At 41.9% G+C, this 10,916-nt stretch overlaps 1 long non-coding RNA gene across 10 annotated transcripts in view; it reads right to left on the bottom strand.

Annotated features, from left to right (window-relative positions):
- Nucleotides 1-716: 716 nt before the first annotated feature.
- Nucleotides 717-10,916, bottom strand: part of LOC138818284 (uncharacterized) — a 53,057-nt gene continuing 42,857 nt past the window's right edge. For 8 of the 10 annotated variants that reach the window (XR_011369044.1, XR_011369043.1, XR_011369041.1 and 5 more), the window contains one exon: nt 1,542-2,790. This is a non-coding gene — a long non-coding RNA (uncharacterized lncRNA). Of the gene's footprint in view, nt 833-1,541; nt 2,791-4,395; nt 4,566-10,916 lie in introns of those variants that run through there. The other 2 variants (XR_011369046.1, XR_011369045.1) reach the window with 2 other exon arrangements.

Raw genomic sequence — 10,916 nt, 5'->3', positions numbered from 1 at the left:
AACTGTGACCCTCAGATCTCAGCTTCCTGAGTAGCTAGGATTACAGGTGTGAGGCACTGGCACCTGGCTTTATTTATCTTTGATGGTTGCTTATGACAGATGAACGTAGGCTATTAGTCAGGACCAACAAAGTTAATCCACTAAGAAGCACAGACAAGAAACTTCTTAGACTTTGTGGATCCTAGGATCTCTGGACCTACTCTTCTTCCTTCCTCTTCTTTTGAACACTGCTTTAACAATGCAAGGATTATCACTAGCTCACACCAACAGTCTGATGGGGCTAGTACCTCTGGTCTCGAATCACAGCTCATTTACTCAGGCCTAAGGTAGAAAAAACAAAATGTAACCACCAGACACTTTGGGGACACATTTCAAGCAAAATCGTGACCAGTCTTGCCTCAACCTTTGCATCTATGAGTAATAGAAGAAATCATGTGGAGACAGTGATTCACAGACTCCGGGCTATTCAGTGGGTACAGCAGAGCTGCTGGAAGCTCTTCAGTCATTCCTTCAGAGAGCTCTGTCCATTGTGATGAAGATTTGTCCCCTGCTAGAGGCTTACCTGGAACTTGTCTTGGAATACAAAATTGGAAAGACTCACCATTTTCTCAATTTGAGAGGGAGGCTCAGAGCATAGCCGCACCCCTCCCCCCAATGCTGCTTTATCACTTTCCTCCTTTTTTTTTTTTTTGGTACCACTTCTGTTGTTCACAGTCTTTGGTGATAGCCCTGCTACCCACACTTTTAGGGCCAGTGAGTGGATCCATGTGGAATGGAGGGGAAAGGAGTTGTTTCATCACTTTGGAGGCTTCTGGCTACCATGAACAGAACCCTGTGGCACAAATGAATTTAAATAAACAACATCAGATATATACCACGTGCAGGTACAGAAGGAAGGATGTGTCAAGATAAGACGCAGAGAGTAGCTGGGTGGGGATGCATCATGGTTTATTTTGGCATATCTATTCAACATATTAAGTCCATCTTTGGGAATAAGATGGGTGGCCTTGCTCTAGGAGACATTGTCTGCTGTTGCTTCACAGAGACAGGAAACTTCTCCCCTCCTCCCTTACACCCTTGACATGCATTCCCTCATTGGCCAGAACTGCATCACCTGGCCAATTCCTGAGCCAATAATTGATAAGAGGAATTTAGAAAACAAGCCCTGGCTGAGAAAAATTCTCTGGGGTTGAACAGATAGCTGTTTGGGCTGCCACTGCCCTTTTTAAAAATTCACTGTGTATTTTTGTTTGTCAAGCAGATCACATCTGGGACACTGGCAGAGAGGAAAGTGGGTAGAACTTTTCTTCTTCAGGGGAGAGATAGGGAGAGTTCTTTCTCTGCAAATCCCTTATCTGAGCAAACCTAGGTCCTGGGAATGAATGGACTCGGAGGAAGGCATTAGAGTGACAGGGAGGAAGAGGAAGAGGTGAAGCTTCAGAGTGAAGCCCGCCTCCTACTTCCTTCTCCATCTTTCTTTACTTTTTCTTCTTCTAAAGTTTCTGTTCTCTGCAGAGACCCAAGCATCCAGAATAGAAGCTCCCAATAGATTTATCTACTCATTTATCCTTCTCTGGGAACAATTGCTTTGTTAGCAGTGAAAAGATTTTTTCACCCAATCTTTGTTTTCACCCTTGTGGGCTTTCTGCTTATTATTGGTTGTTTTTTTTTTTGTTTTGTTTTGTTTTCTTGCTTTTCCTTTTTGTACCAGTCCTGGACACTGTCTCTGAATTATTTTTTGCTCAAGGCTGGCACTCTACCACTTGAGTCACAGCTCCAATTCTGGTGGTTTCTTTTGTTAAATTTTTTTTTGGGGGGGGTCCTGTCATGGGGCCTGAACTCTGGGCCTGGGTGCTGTCCCTCAGCTCTTCAGCTCAAGGCTAGCGCTCTACCACTTGAGCCACAGTGCCACTTTCTGGCTTTTTTTCTTTTTGCTTATGTTGTGCTTAGGAATTGAACCCAGAGCCTCAGGCATGCAAGGCAAGCGCTCAACCACTGAACCACCTTCCCAGCCCTGGTGGTTTCTTTTGGTAGTTAATTAAAAAGAAGAGTCTCACAGGCTTTCCTACCCATGCTGGCTTTGAACTGCGATCCTTAGATCTCAGCCTCCTGAGTAGTTAGGATGACAGCGGTGAGCCACAGGCTCCTGGCTCTGCTGATTATATTTTAAGCTTAAAATTGAAAAGCTTCTCTTTGAAATCTTCGCTTATGTGTCAAATGTCACTGGAGAGTTGGAACCAATTTACCATGTGTTTATATCATTTCATTCATTCCCTAATGCATTAATTCATTCATAATCCTGTAATATCATAAGCACAAGTCCAATGCTGGCCCTTCTTTCTTGCCATAGGGGGGATTTGGGCATGCCCTTTGAGGCCAGACTCCCAGGAGAGTCAAAGGAAGAAATACCAAGGACTGAGGCAAGTACTGAGAAATATAGTCCCCAAATTCCTTCCATGGAATTTTGCTCCAGAATCCATGCTGCCTGAATCCTGGAATAGGTCACCTGCCTAATCTTGTTTCACAGACAAAGTTGGCACAAGTCAGCTGATGCTTTCTGTTGATCTATCCTCCACATCGTCAGGAAGGAGACCACATAATTACATGACCAGAAGATCATGTGACCGTGTGACCACACGTCTCTTTCGCTGCTCCAAAGATGGCAGACACGTGGGATGGGGAACCACATTGGTTTCTGCATCAGGCTGACTCATTCCTTCTGTCTCTACTCCTTTCCAGCATCACAAATCTTGAGATAATGTTTGCCTGTTCTTCAGTTTTCTGGTCTACCTAATGGGAACAAAGATAACGTTTACCTCACAGGGTGATTGCAAAGATAACTCATGGGAAGTCTCTGGTCTAGGCCCTGCCTCTAACAGTGCTCGATACACTGTATTCTTTTTCCTATCTGAAAGTGTATTTTGGTCCCAAACAGTACTATTTTCATAAGCAGAGAAGCATGATCATATGCTGTTGCTGTTTAGAAGGAGGTCATCAGCAAAAGGTTGTTGCTCAGACTGGATCTCTCTCCTGCTTGGGGGCTCGAGTTGTTTGGTCACCCCATGCCTGTCGCTCCCTCAACATGTTAGAATTGAGCTGCATGTCTCACTTTGAACTATGATAATTGCCAGTAAACACTGGGCATAAACTGCATTGGAAATGATTCTTGAAGAGTTTAGCGGGACAGAAAATACACAAATGCAGAACATAGGCAACTAGACTAAGAGCCTTGACCATTGCCAAATGTAGAGTAGCAAAGAGATCAAGGAGAAAACTCCATGATTATTTCATCCACATGAGTCTCTCTGCCTTCGTTTGTGTGTGTGTGTGTGTGTGTGTGTGTGTGTGTGTGTGTGTGTGTGTGTGTGTGTGTGTGTGTGTTTAAAAGAGACAATATTTTGATGATATTATATTGTGCTATAGATCCCCCAGATTGGTACCCACAGACGGTTTTGCTTGACCCACAGAAGATTTTAGACTTTCAAATTAGTTTGTCAGGTCTGGTGCCTGTGGCTCACACATGTCATCCCAGATACTCAAGAGGCTGAGATCTGAGGATCAAGGTTCAAAGCCAGCCTGAGCAGACCAACTGGAGAGGCTCTTATCTCCAATTAATCAGCAAAAAAGACAGAGGAAGAGGTGTGGTTCAAGTTGGTAGAGCACCAATCTTGAATTTTTTAAAAAGCTAAATCAGAGCATGAAACCCTGAGTTCAAGTTTCAGTGCCCACTACCACACACAAATTAGTTTTCAACATTTAAAGAATAGATGGTTTCATTCTGCATCTGGAGGAATAGATAGCTGGAGTTGAAAATTGCTACCATTAAAAAATGTCATTCTAGCTGGGAGCTGGTGGCTCACATCTGTAATCCTAGCTACTCAGGGGGCTGAGATCTGAGGATCTCGGTTCAAAGCAAGCCGGGGCAGGAAAGTCTGTGAGACTCCTATCTCCAATAAACCACCCGAAAACCGGAAGTAGCGCTGTAGCTCAAGTGGTAGAGCGCTAGCCTTGAGCTGAAGAGCTGAGGGACAGCGCCCAGGCCCAGAGTTCAAGCCCCATGACTGACAAAAAAAGAAAAAAACATCCTTGTTATTATAAAATAAATGATGCACAGAGGGGTTACAGTTCCATAAGTCAAGTCATGAGGACAATTCTTCTTAGCCAGTGGTCACCCCTTCCCATGCTCTCTTGCAGTGTTTCCTCCACTCCCATCTCCACCAGTAAGTTGGATAGTTCATTTAAAAGTGTCCATTGAGTACTGTTACAGCATTGGTTCACCCTTTGTCCCTCCATTTCTATGCCTCCAACTTCCCACCATTTGAAAGGCCAGAAAGGTGATTGGGGGGGGCAGGGGAAAGGGGGCGCTACATTTCCTGGAACTTCATCTCCACTCACCCATATGGATCAGTGCAGTTTGCTGCCTGTATCCCTGAGCAGATCATCTGCTTAGCATGATCCAGATTCTTCTGAGGGTTCTAACTACAGCAAGGCTTGCTCCATTCTTCCAGCCAAAAGGGGAAATAAAGGCAGATTGATATTTTCCTGTCTGTCTGACATTTCACCCCCTGTCCCAGAAAGAATGTGTATCATTAACTTTATTGATCATAACAGCCATTATTTAGTAGAATTTAGGATGATTTCAGCACCTTCTCTCAATGGCTTCTTTTGAATTGTAGGCATTAACTTCTCCCACTTGGTAGAAGAGGAGACAGAAGTTCAAAGAAGCTAAGGAATTTACCGGGCCAACCTCTGATGCAGATTGACTGACAAAACACAACCCCCTGCCCTGGAACATTAAGTAAATATGATAAACTGTACTTCTCCTTTTCTGTTCTTTATCATATCTAAACTGCTACAGGCAAAAGAAATAATAATCCTTGGAGAAGTATAAGATGTTATAGTTGTCTAAAATGGTTCTCATATGGGGCTGGGAAGGTGGCTCAGTGGTAGAGTGCTTGCCTGCATGCATGAGGCCCTGTGTTCTATTCCTCAGCACCACATAAGCAAAAAGAAAAAAATCTGGAAGTGGTGCTGTGGCTCAAGTGGTAGAGCGCTAACCTTGAGCTGAAGAGCTGAGGGACAGCGCCCCGGCCTAGAGTTCAGGCCCAACGACCAGACCCAAAATTTTAAAAAATGGTTCTCATACAACAAAAAGAGATGACTATAAGGTCAACAATGAAATTAAAACAATCCTTTGAAAGACTCATATTACTTAAAGAATAACCTAGATAATCATGTATTTACTACTGAAATTAAGTTTTGAATGTATAAAAATGGCACTGAAGCAATAGAGAATGGCCCTAGTTCTCTCTAACCAAATAGACTTAGGGTCCCATATGCAGTTCCCCCAAGAAATAGACAATAACGAATAAACAAACATGCAGAGAATCACAGGAATTTGCACACACAAAGATGGAAAATCTCAAAGTCCACCCCCTGACCCCTCATGGCAGTGCTGTTAAGCATTGAAAGGGGCCCACTGCTTGTGTCTTCAGGAACACAAGCCAATCTCAAAAGGCAGACACAGAAAACTCCCATAGCACTGGACACAGACCAGGCAGAGACCAAGACCAGAGACCAGGCACAGCAACACCCAGTCAGAGACAGCTCCCACTGCCCCACTGCTCAGCCCACAATTGATATGAAGGAACATAGTGGCCTACCAACCTGAAATCTGCAACAATAGATACAGAAATCTGCCACAGCACTGACAGTCAGCCAAAACCAGTTCTAGGATCAGTAAGTATCAGGCTGGAGCCACTCGCCCCACACAGGAGACCAGTACTGCAGCACTGGTTAGTGACCCACAGAGGTTGATCTGGACCTCTCTCCCTGCTAAGAAGGAACAGCACACTTGAAGCACACAAAGAGGCCTGAGCCCTTCCATATTCCCACCACCCCAACTGCTGGCTTCCAGTGGAAGGCTACAGGAACTCCAACTAGACAGGTGCTAGGACCCTGTATCCCCCATAGCACTGGCTATCCAGAGAAAGGTCAGTGTGAGAACCAACGTTCACTCACCCACAGGGACATGCCCCCTCATCCCAGAGTAGTCCAAATCTCGGCCCTCCCTAACAGACAAGACAGGCACTGGTAGAGGGCTCTCCTGTCAGAAAACACAAACATGTGTGCTAACCAGCCACCTGTAGAGCATTTCCACCAGGAACAGCCAAGTGAATGCATGCACCAGCCCTATACAGGAGTGCAAGCTGCCTAGGTGCCAAACCCTGACGAGAACTGCAGGCCCATTAAACATTTGCAGGTCAAATCACAGGTACATGCTGTCCACCAACAGAGCACACCCTTGTTGGTAGCTGCAGCACTGAACCCTGCCAGGACCCACTGGTCCCTGTCTGGAACTGCAAAAAGAGTAAATTTATGAGCAACAGGCAGAGCACATGTAAACACATACAAGATGCACCAGACCAACTGCTGGTCACTTGTTGGAAGAGAACCAACCCAGGGCCAAGGCACAAAAAAAGCCCTGTGCACAGTGAGGACCCCAATCCTTCTGAAGCCAATGCCTAACCCAGACTCCTGAAGCTAACTTCAGTCCCTGCTGCAGACCAGACCAAGCTCCTTTCAGTTATCCCAGGGCTGATTATGCACACAGGTGCTAGCCAGCTTGGGGACCCTGCTTCAGTTACCCTACCCAGTGTAAACCAGCCCAGGCAAAGTGAAGGCTGTTGGTACCTGACAGGCAAAAATTGGGCCAACAGACAAAGATTAGACTACAGCACCGACAATCCCTGAACCCAAATGCATATACCAAAAGGAAAGATTACAAGAGTCATGGACAGTAAAGAAAACAAACCAAATCCAAAAGCCAGCAGCAATCCAGGAAAGAACTACAGTAACAAGGAAGAAGAAATGGAGGACAAAGAAACCAGTAAAGAAATGATGGCCAAATTGGCCAATGAAATAAAAGGGAAGATGGAAAAGCAATTTCAAGAACACAAAAAGAAATATCAAAGAACTTCCAACACTTCAAAAAAGATACAGACAAAAATAGACACAGTATATACCTCATTAAAAGATAGAATTAACAATGAGACCTGATATAGGAACCATAAGTTGTCAATTTCCACAATGCAAACCATAATGGAAGCTATAGGTAACATAATAAGTGAGATGGAAAATAGAATATCAGGAGTTGAGGATAAAACAGAGAATCTGGAACAGCAATTAATAGGTATGGAAAAAAGAACTCAAAAATTACCAAAAGGAAATCCAAGAATTGGCAGAAAAAGCCAAGAACTCAAATCAACATATAAATTGGGATAGGTGAGATGGAAAAATTTCAAAAGAGTTATGGAACACCTATTCAATAAGATCATTACAGAAAATTTCCCCAGTCTTAAGAGAGAAAATCTCACCTGCATAACAGAAGCATATAGAACACCTAGTAGACACGATCCTAGAACACTTCTATACATATCATAGTAAAACCATTAGACCTGAGTAGCAAGGAACTGATTTTAAATGCCACAAAATCAAAGAAGGAATTACATTACAATGGAAAAATCAAAATCGCTGAGGACCTTTCCACATAAACCCTCAATGCAAAGAGCCTGATAATGTAGTTTCCAACAACTGCCTACTCAAATTGGTGTACCCAGAGAAGCTATCGAAATGAAAACCTTTCATGACAAAAATTAAAGAAATTCATGAACACTAAACCCACACTGCAAAAAATAATAAAAGAAGAATACAATCTGAAGAAAACAATTAAGATCAGGGAATCATATCAGACAGAAATCACTAGAAGATCAATTTAGTAAGCGCAGGGAAAGGAAAGAAGCAACAAGAAAACAAGAAAATGGCAGATGACATAACACATCTCTCTCTAATAATCCTAAACATTAACACACTCAAATTCTCCAATCAAAAGAAAAAGAACTACAGACTGGCTCAGAAAAGAAGATCCATGGGGGAGGTAGGGGGTGAGGGGAGATGGGAAGGAATGGGAAGGGATGGGACGGGGAAACAAAGGAGGAGGCAACAATACTTGATAATAAATGTACTCATTACTTTGCCCATGTAATTGTAACCCCTCTGTACAGTATTTTCACAATATAAATAAATAAATAGCAAAAAAAAGAAAGAAAACAAGATCTATTAATTTATTGTCTCCAAGAGACCCATCTCACAGCCAAAGTAAAAACAAACTCCAAGTCATGTTATTGAAAAGATCTTCCACCCAAATGTACCCTGTAAGAAGGCAGTAGTCACCATATGGATATCTGATAAAAAACAGACTTCTCATTAAAATCAGTACAAAAAGACAATGTAGGTCCCTACATATTAATAAAGGGAATGATCCATAAAGAGAAAATCATAGTGGTCAATGTCTGTGCACCAAACAATAGCGCATCTAAATGTGTTAAACAAAAACTCTTGGATTTACAGAACAAGAAAGACCCAAACAAAATAATAGTGGGAGAGTTTCACACTCCATTCTCACCAAAGGACAGGTCAATCAAACAAAACAAGCCAAGAAGCCTCTGAACTAAATGACACCATAACCTCTTCTCAGTAGCTTGTGGAACATTCTCCAAAATAGATAATTTTATAGTTCACATAAAGAACCTAAACAAATAAAGAGAATTGACATAATCCCTTGCATCCTATTAGACCATAGTGGAATTAAACTAGTTTGTAAGAACAAAGCATACTGTAGAAATTAGTCAAATACAGGGAGGCTGAACAGCACACTACTGAGTAACACCTGGGTCACAGAAGAAATTAGAAAGTTCTTCCAATTCAATGAAAATGGAAACACATCACAACAGCACCTCTGGGATACGGCAATAACAGTGCTGAAGGGAAAGACCTAAGCATAAAGAAAACAGAAGCAGCTCAAGTAAATAATCTCATGATATAATTAAAATTGCTAGAAAAGGAAGAAAAAAGTTAAATCTAAAGCTACATGGAGAGAGATGTTAAAAAAGGTTATGGCAGAAATCGAGATAGAAATTTTTTAAATATACCTGAAATTAATACAACAAAAAGCTTCTTCTTTAAAAAGTGATTAAATTGACAGACCACTTGTGAGGTTACCAAAAATGAAGAAGAAGGAGGAGGAGAAGGAGGAGGAGGAGGAGGAGGAGGAGGAGGAGGAGGAGGAGGAGGAGGAGGAGGAGGAGGAGGAGGAGGAGGAGGAGGAGGAGGAGGAGGAGGAGGAGGAGGGGAGACAAACCAACAAGATCTGGGATGCCACATGAAAAATTACAAAGTAGGCTTCATCCCACAGATGCAAGATACATACACAAGATATATACATACATACCTACATGCCACATATGCAAATCCATAAATGCAATTCAGCACATCAACAGAGCCAAGATCAAGAACCACATGATCATCTCAACCGATGTACAAACAGCCTTTGACAAAATCCATCCACTCCTATTCAAAGAATATAAGGCACTTATATTCAAAGAACAGAAGGAAAATTCTTTAAAGCAACAAAAGTAACATATCATAGACCAACAGCCAAAAGAATACTACATGGGGAAAAACTAGAACCATTTTCCCTAAAATCAGAAACAATGCATAGATGCCCACTTTCTCCATTCTGCTTCAATATGGTTACAGGATCCTTAGCCAGAGAAGTAAGGCAAGAAAAGCACATTCAAGGGATCCACATAAGGACAGAAGAAATGAAACTATCCTTATTTGCAGATGACATGCTGTTATATCTGAAGGACCCCAAATACTCCACTCCCAAACTCATAATAGACCACTTCAGCAAAGTAGCAGAATACAAAATTAATCCACAAAAAAGAGCAACCTTTGTGTATGCCAACAATGTTCAAGCAGAAAGGGAAATCATGAAAACAACACAATTTGCAATAGCCTCAAATATATATATATAGGAATTAACCTAACCAAAGATGTAAAAGATCTATTTAGTAAAAACTATATACATCTAAAAAAGAAATCAGACACTAGGAAAGTGAAAGACCTCTCATGTTCTTGGAGAGGTACAATCAATATTGTGAAAAAGGCTATACTGCCAAGCACCAGTAGCTCACACTTGTAATCCTAGCTACTCAGGAGGCTGAGATCTGAGGATCACAGTTCAAAGCCAGCTCAGGCAGGACCAAGGCCCCGAGTTCAAGCCCCATGACCAACCAAAAAAAAATGAAAAAAAAATGGCCCAATAATATAAACATTAAATGAAATCCCCACCAAAATCCCAATGGTGTTCTTTACTGAAATAGAGAAAACAAATAAAAAAATTCATGTGGAACAACAAAAGACCTAAAATAGGCAAAGAAATTCAAGTTCTACAAGGAGCCATGATAATAAAAACAGCTTGGTATTAGTACCAAAATAGAACCAAAGACCAATGAGATTAGAAGACCTAGAAGTAACACCACATACTTTCAGTTATCTGATATTCAACAATGGATCCAAATACATACAGTAGGGAAAACATAGCCTCTTCAACTATTGGTGCTGGAAAAACCAGGAAGCCACATGCATGTTTGTCAACATGCACAAACATCAATTCAAAATGGATTAAAGACCTCAACCTCAGACTCAAAACTCTGAAACTACTGTAAGACAGTGTAGGAGAGACTTTAGAACTTATAGGCTCAGGCAGGAATTTCCTAAATCAAATCCCAGGGGAACTACAGATTGGAGAAAGACTCGACAAATGAAAAGACATAGGTACTAAACAAGGAAGACAGCCAATCAATTGGGAAAAATCACTACCAGCAATACATCAGACAAGGCCTAATATTCCATATAAACAGGGAACTCAAGAAACTAAGCCCCTCCCAAGTCTAATAAACCAATCACTAAATGGGCAATGGACCTCAAAGGAGGTTTCTTAGAATACAAGGTAAAAATGGCAAAGAAACTGTCATCCCTGGCCATAAAGGAGATTTAAATCAAAACAGTCC

Source organism: Dipodomys merriami, unplaced genomic scaffold (genome assembly GCF_024711535.1).
Source record: "Dipodomys merriami isolate MVZ:Mamm:240054 unplaced genomic scaffold, mDipMer1.0.p SCAF_73, whole genome shotgun sequence".
Classification (NCBI taxonomy): Eukaryota; Metazoa; Chordata; class Mammalia; order Rodentia; family Heteromyidae; genus Dipodomys; species Dipodomys merriami.
The sequence above is the reverse complement of the archived record's forward strand: the minus strand, read 5'-3'. Positions and strand labels throughout refer to the sequence as shown.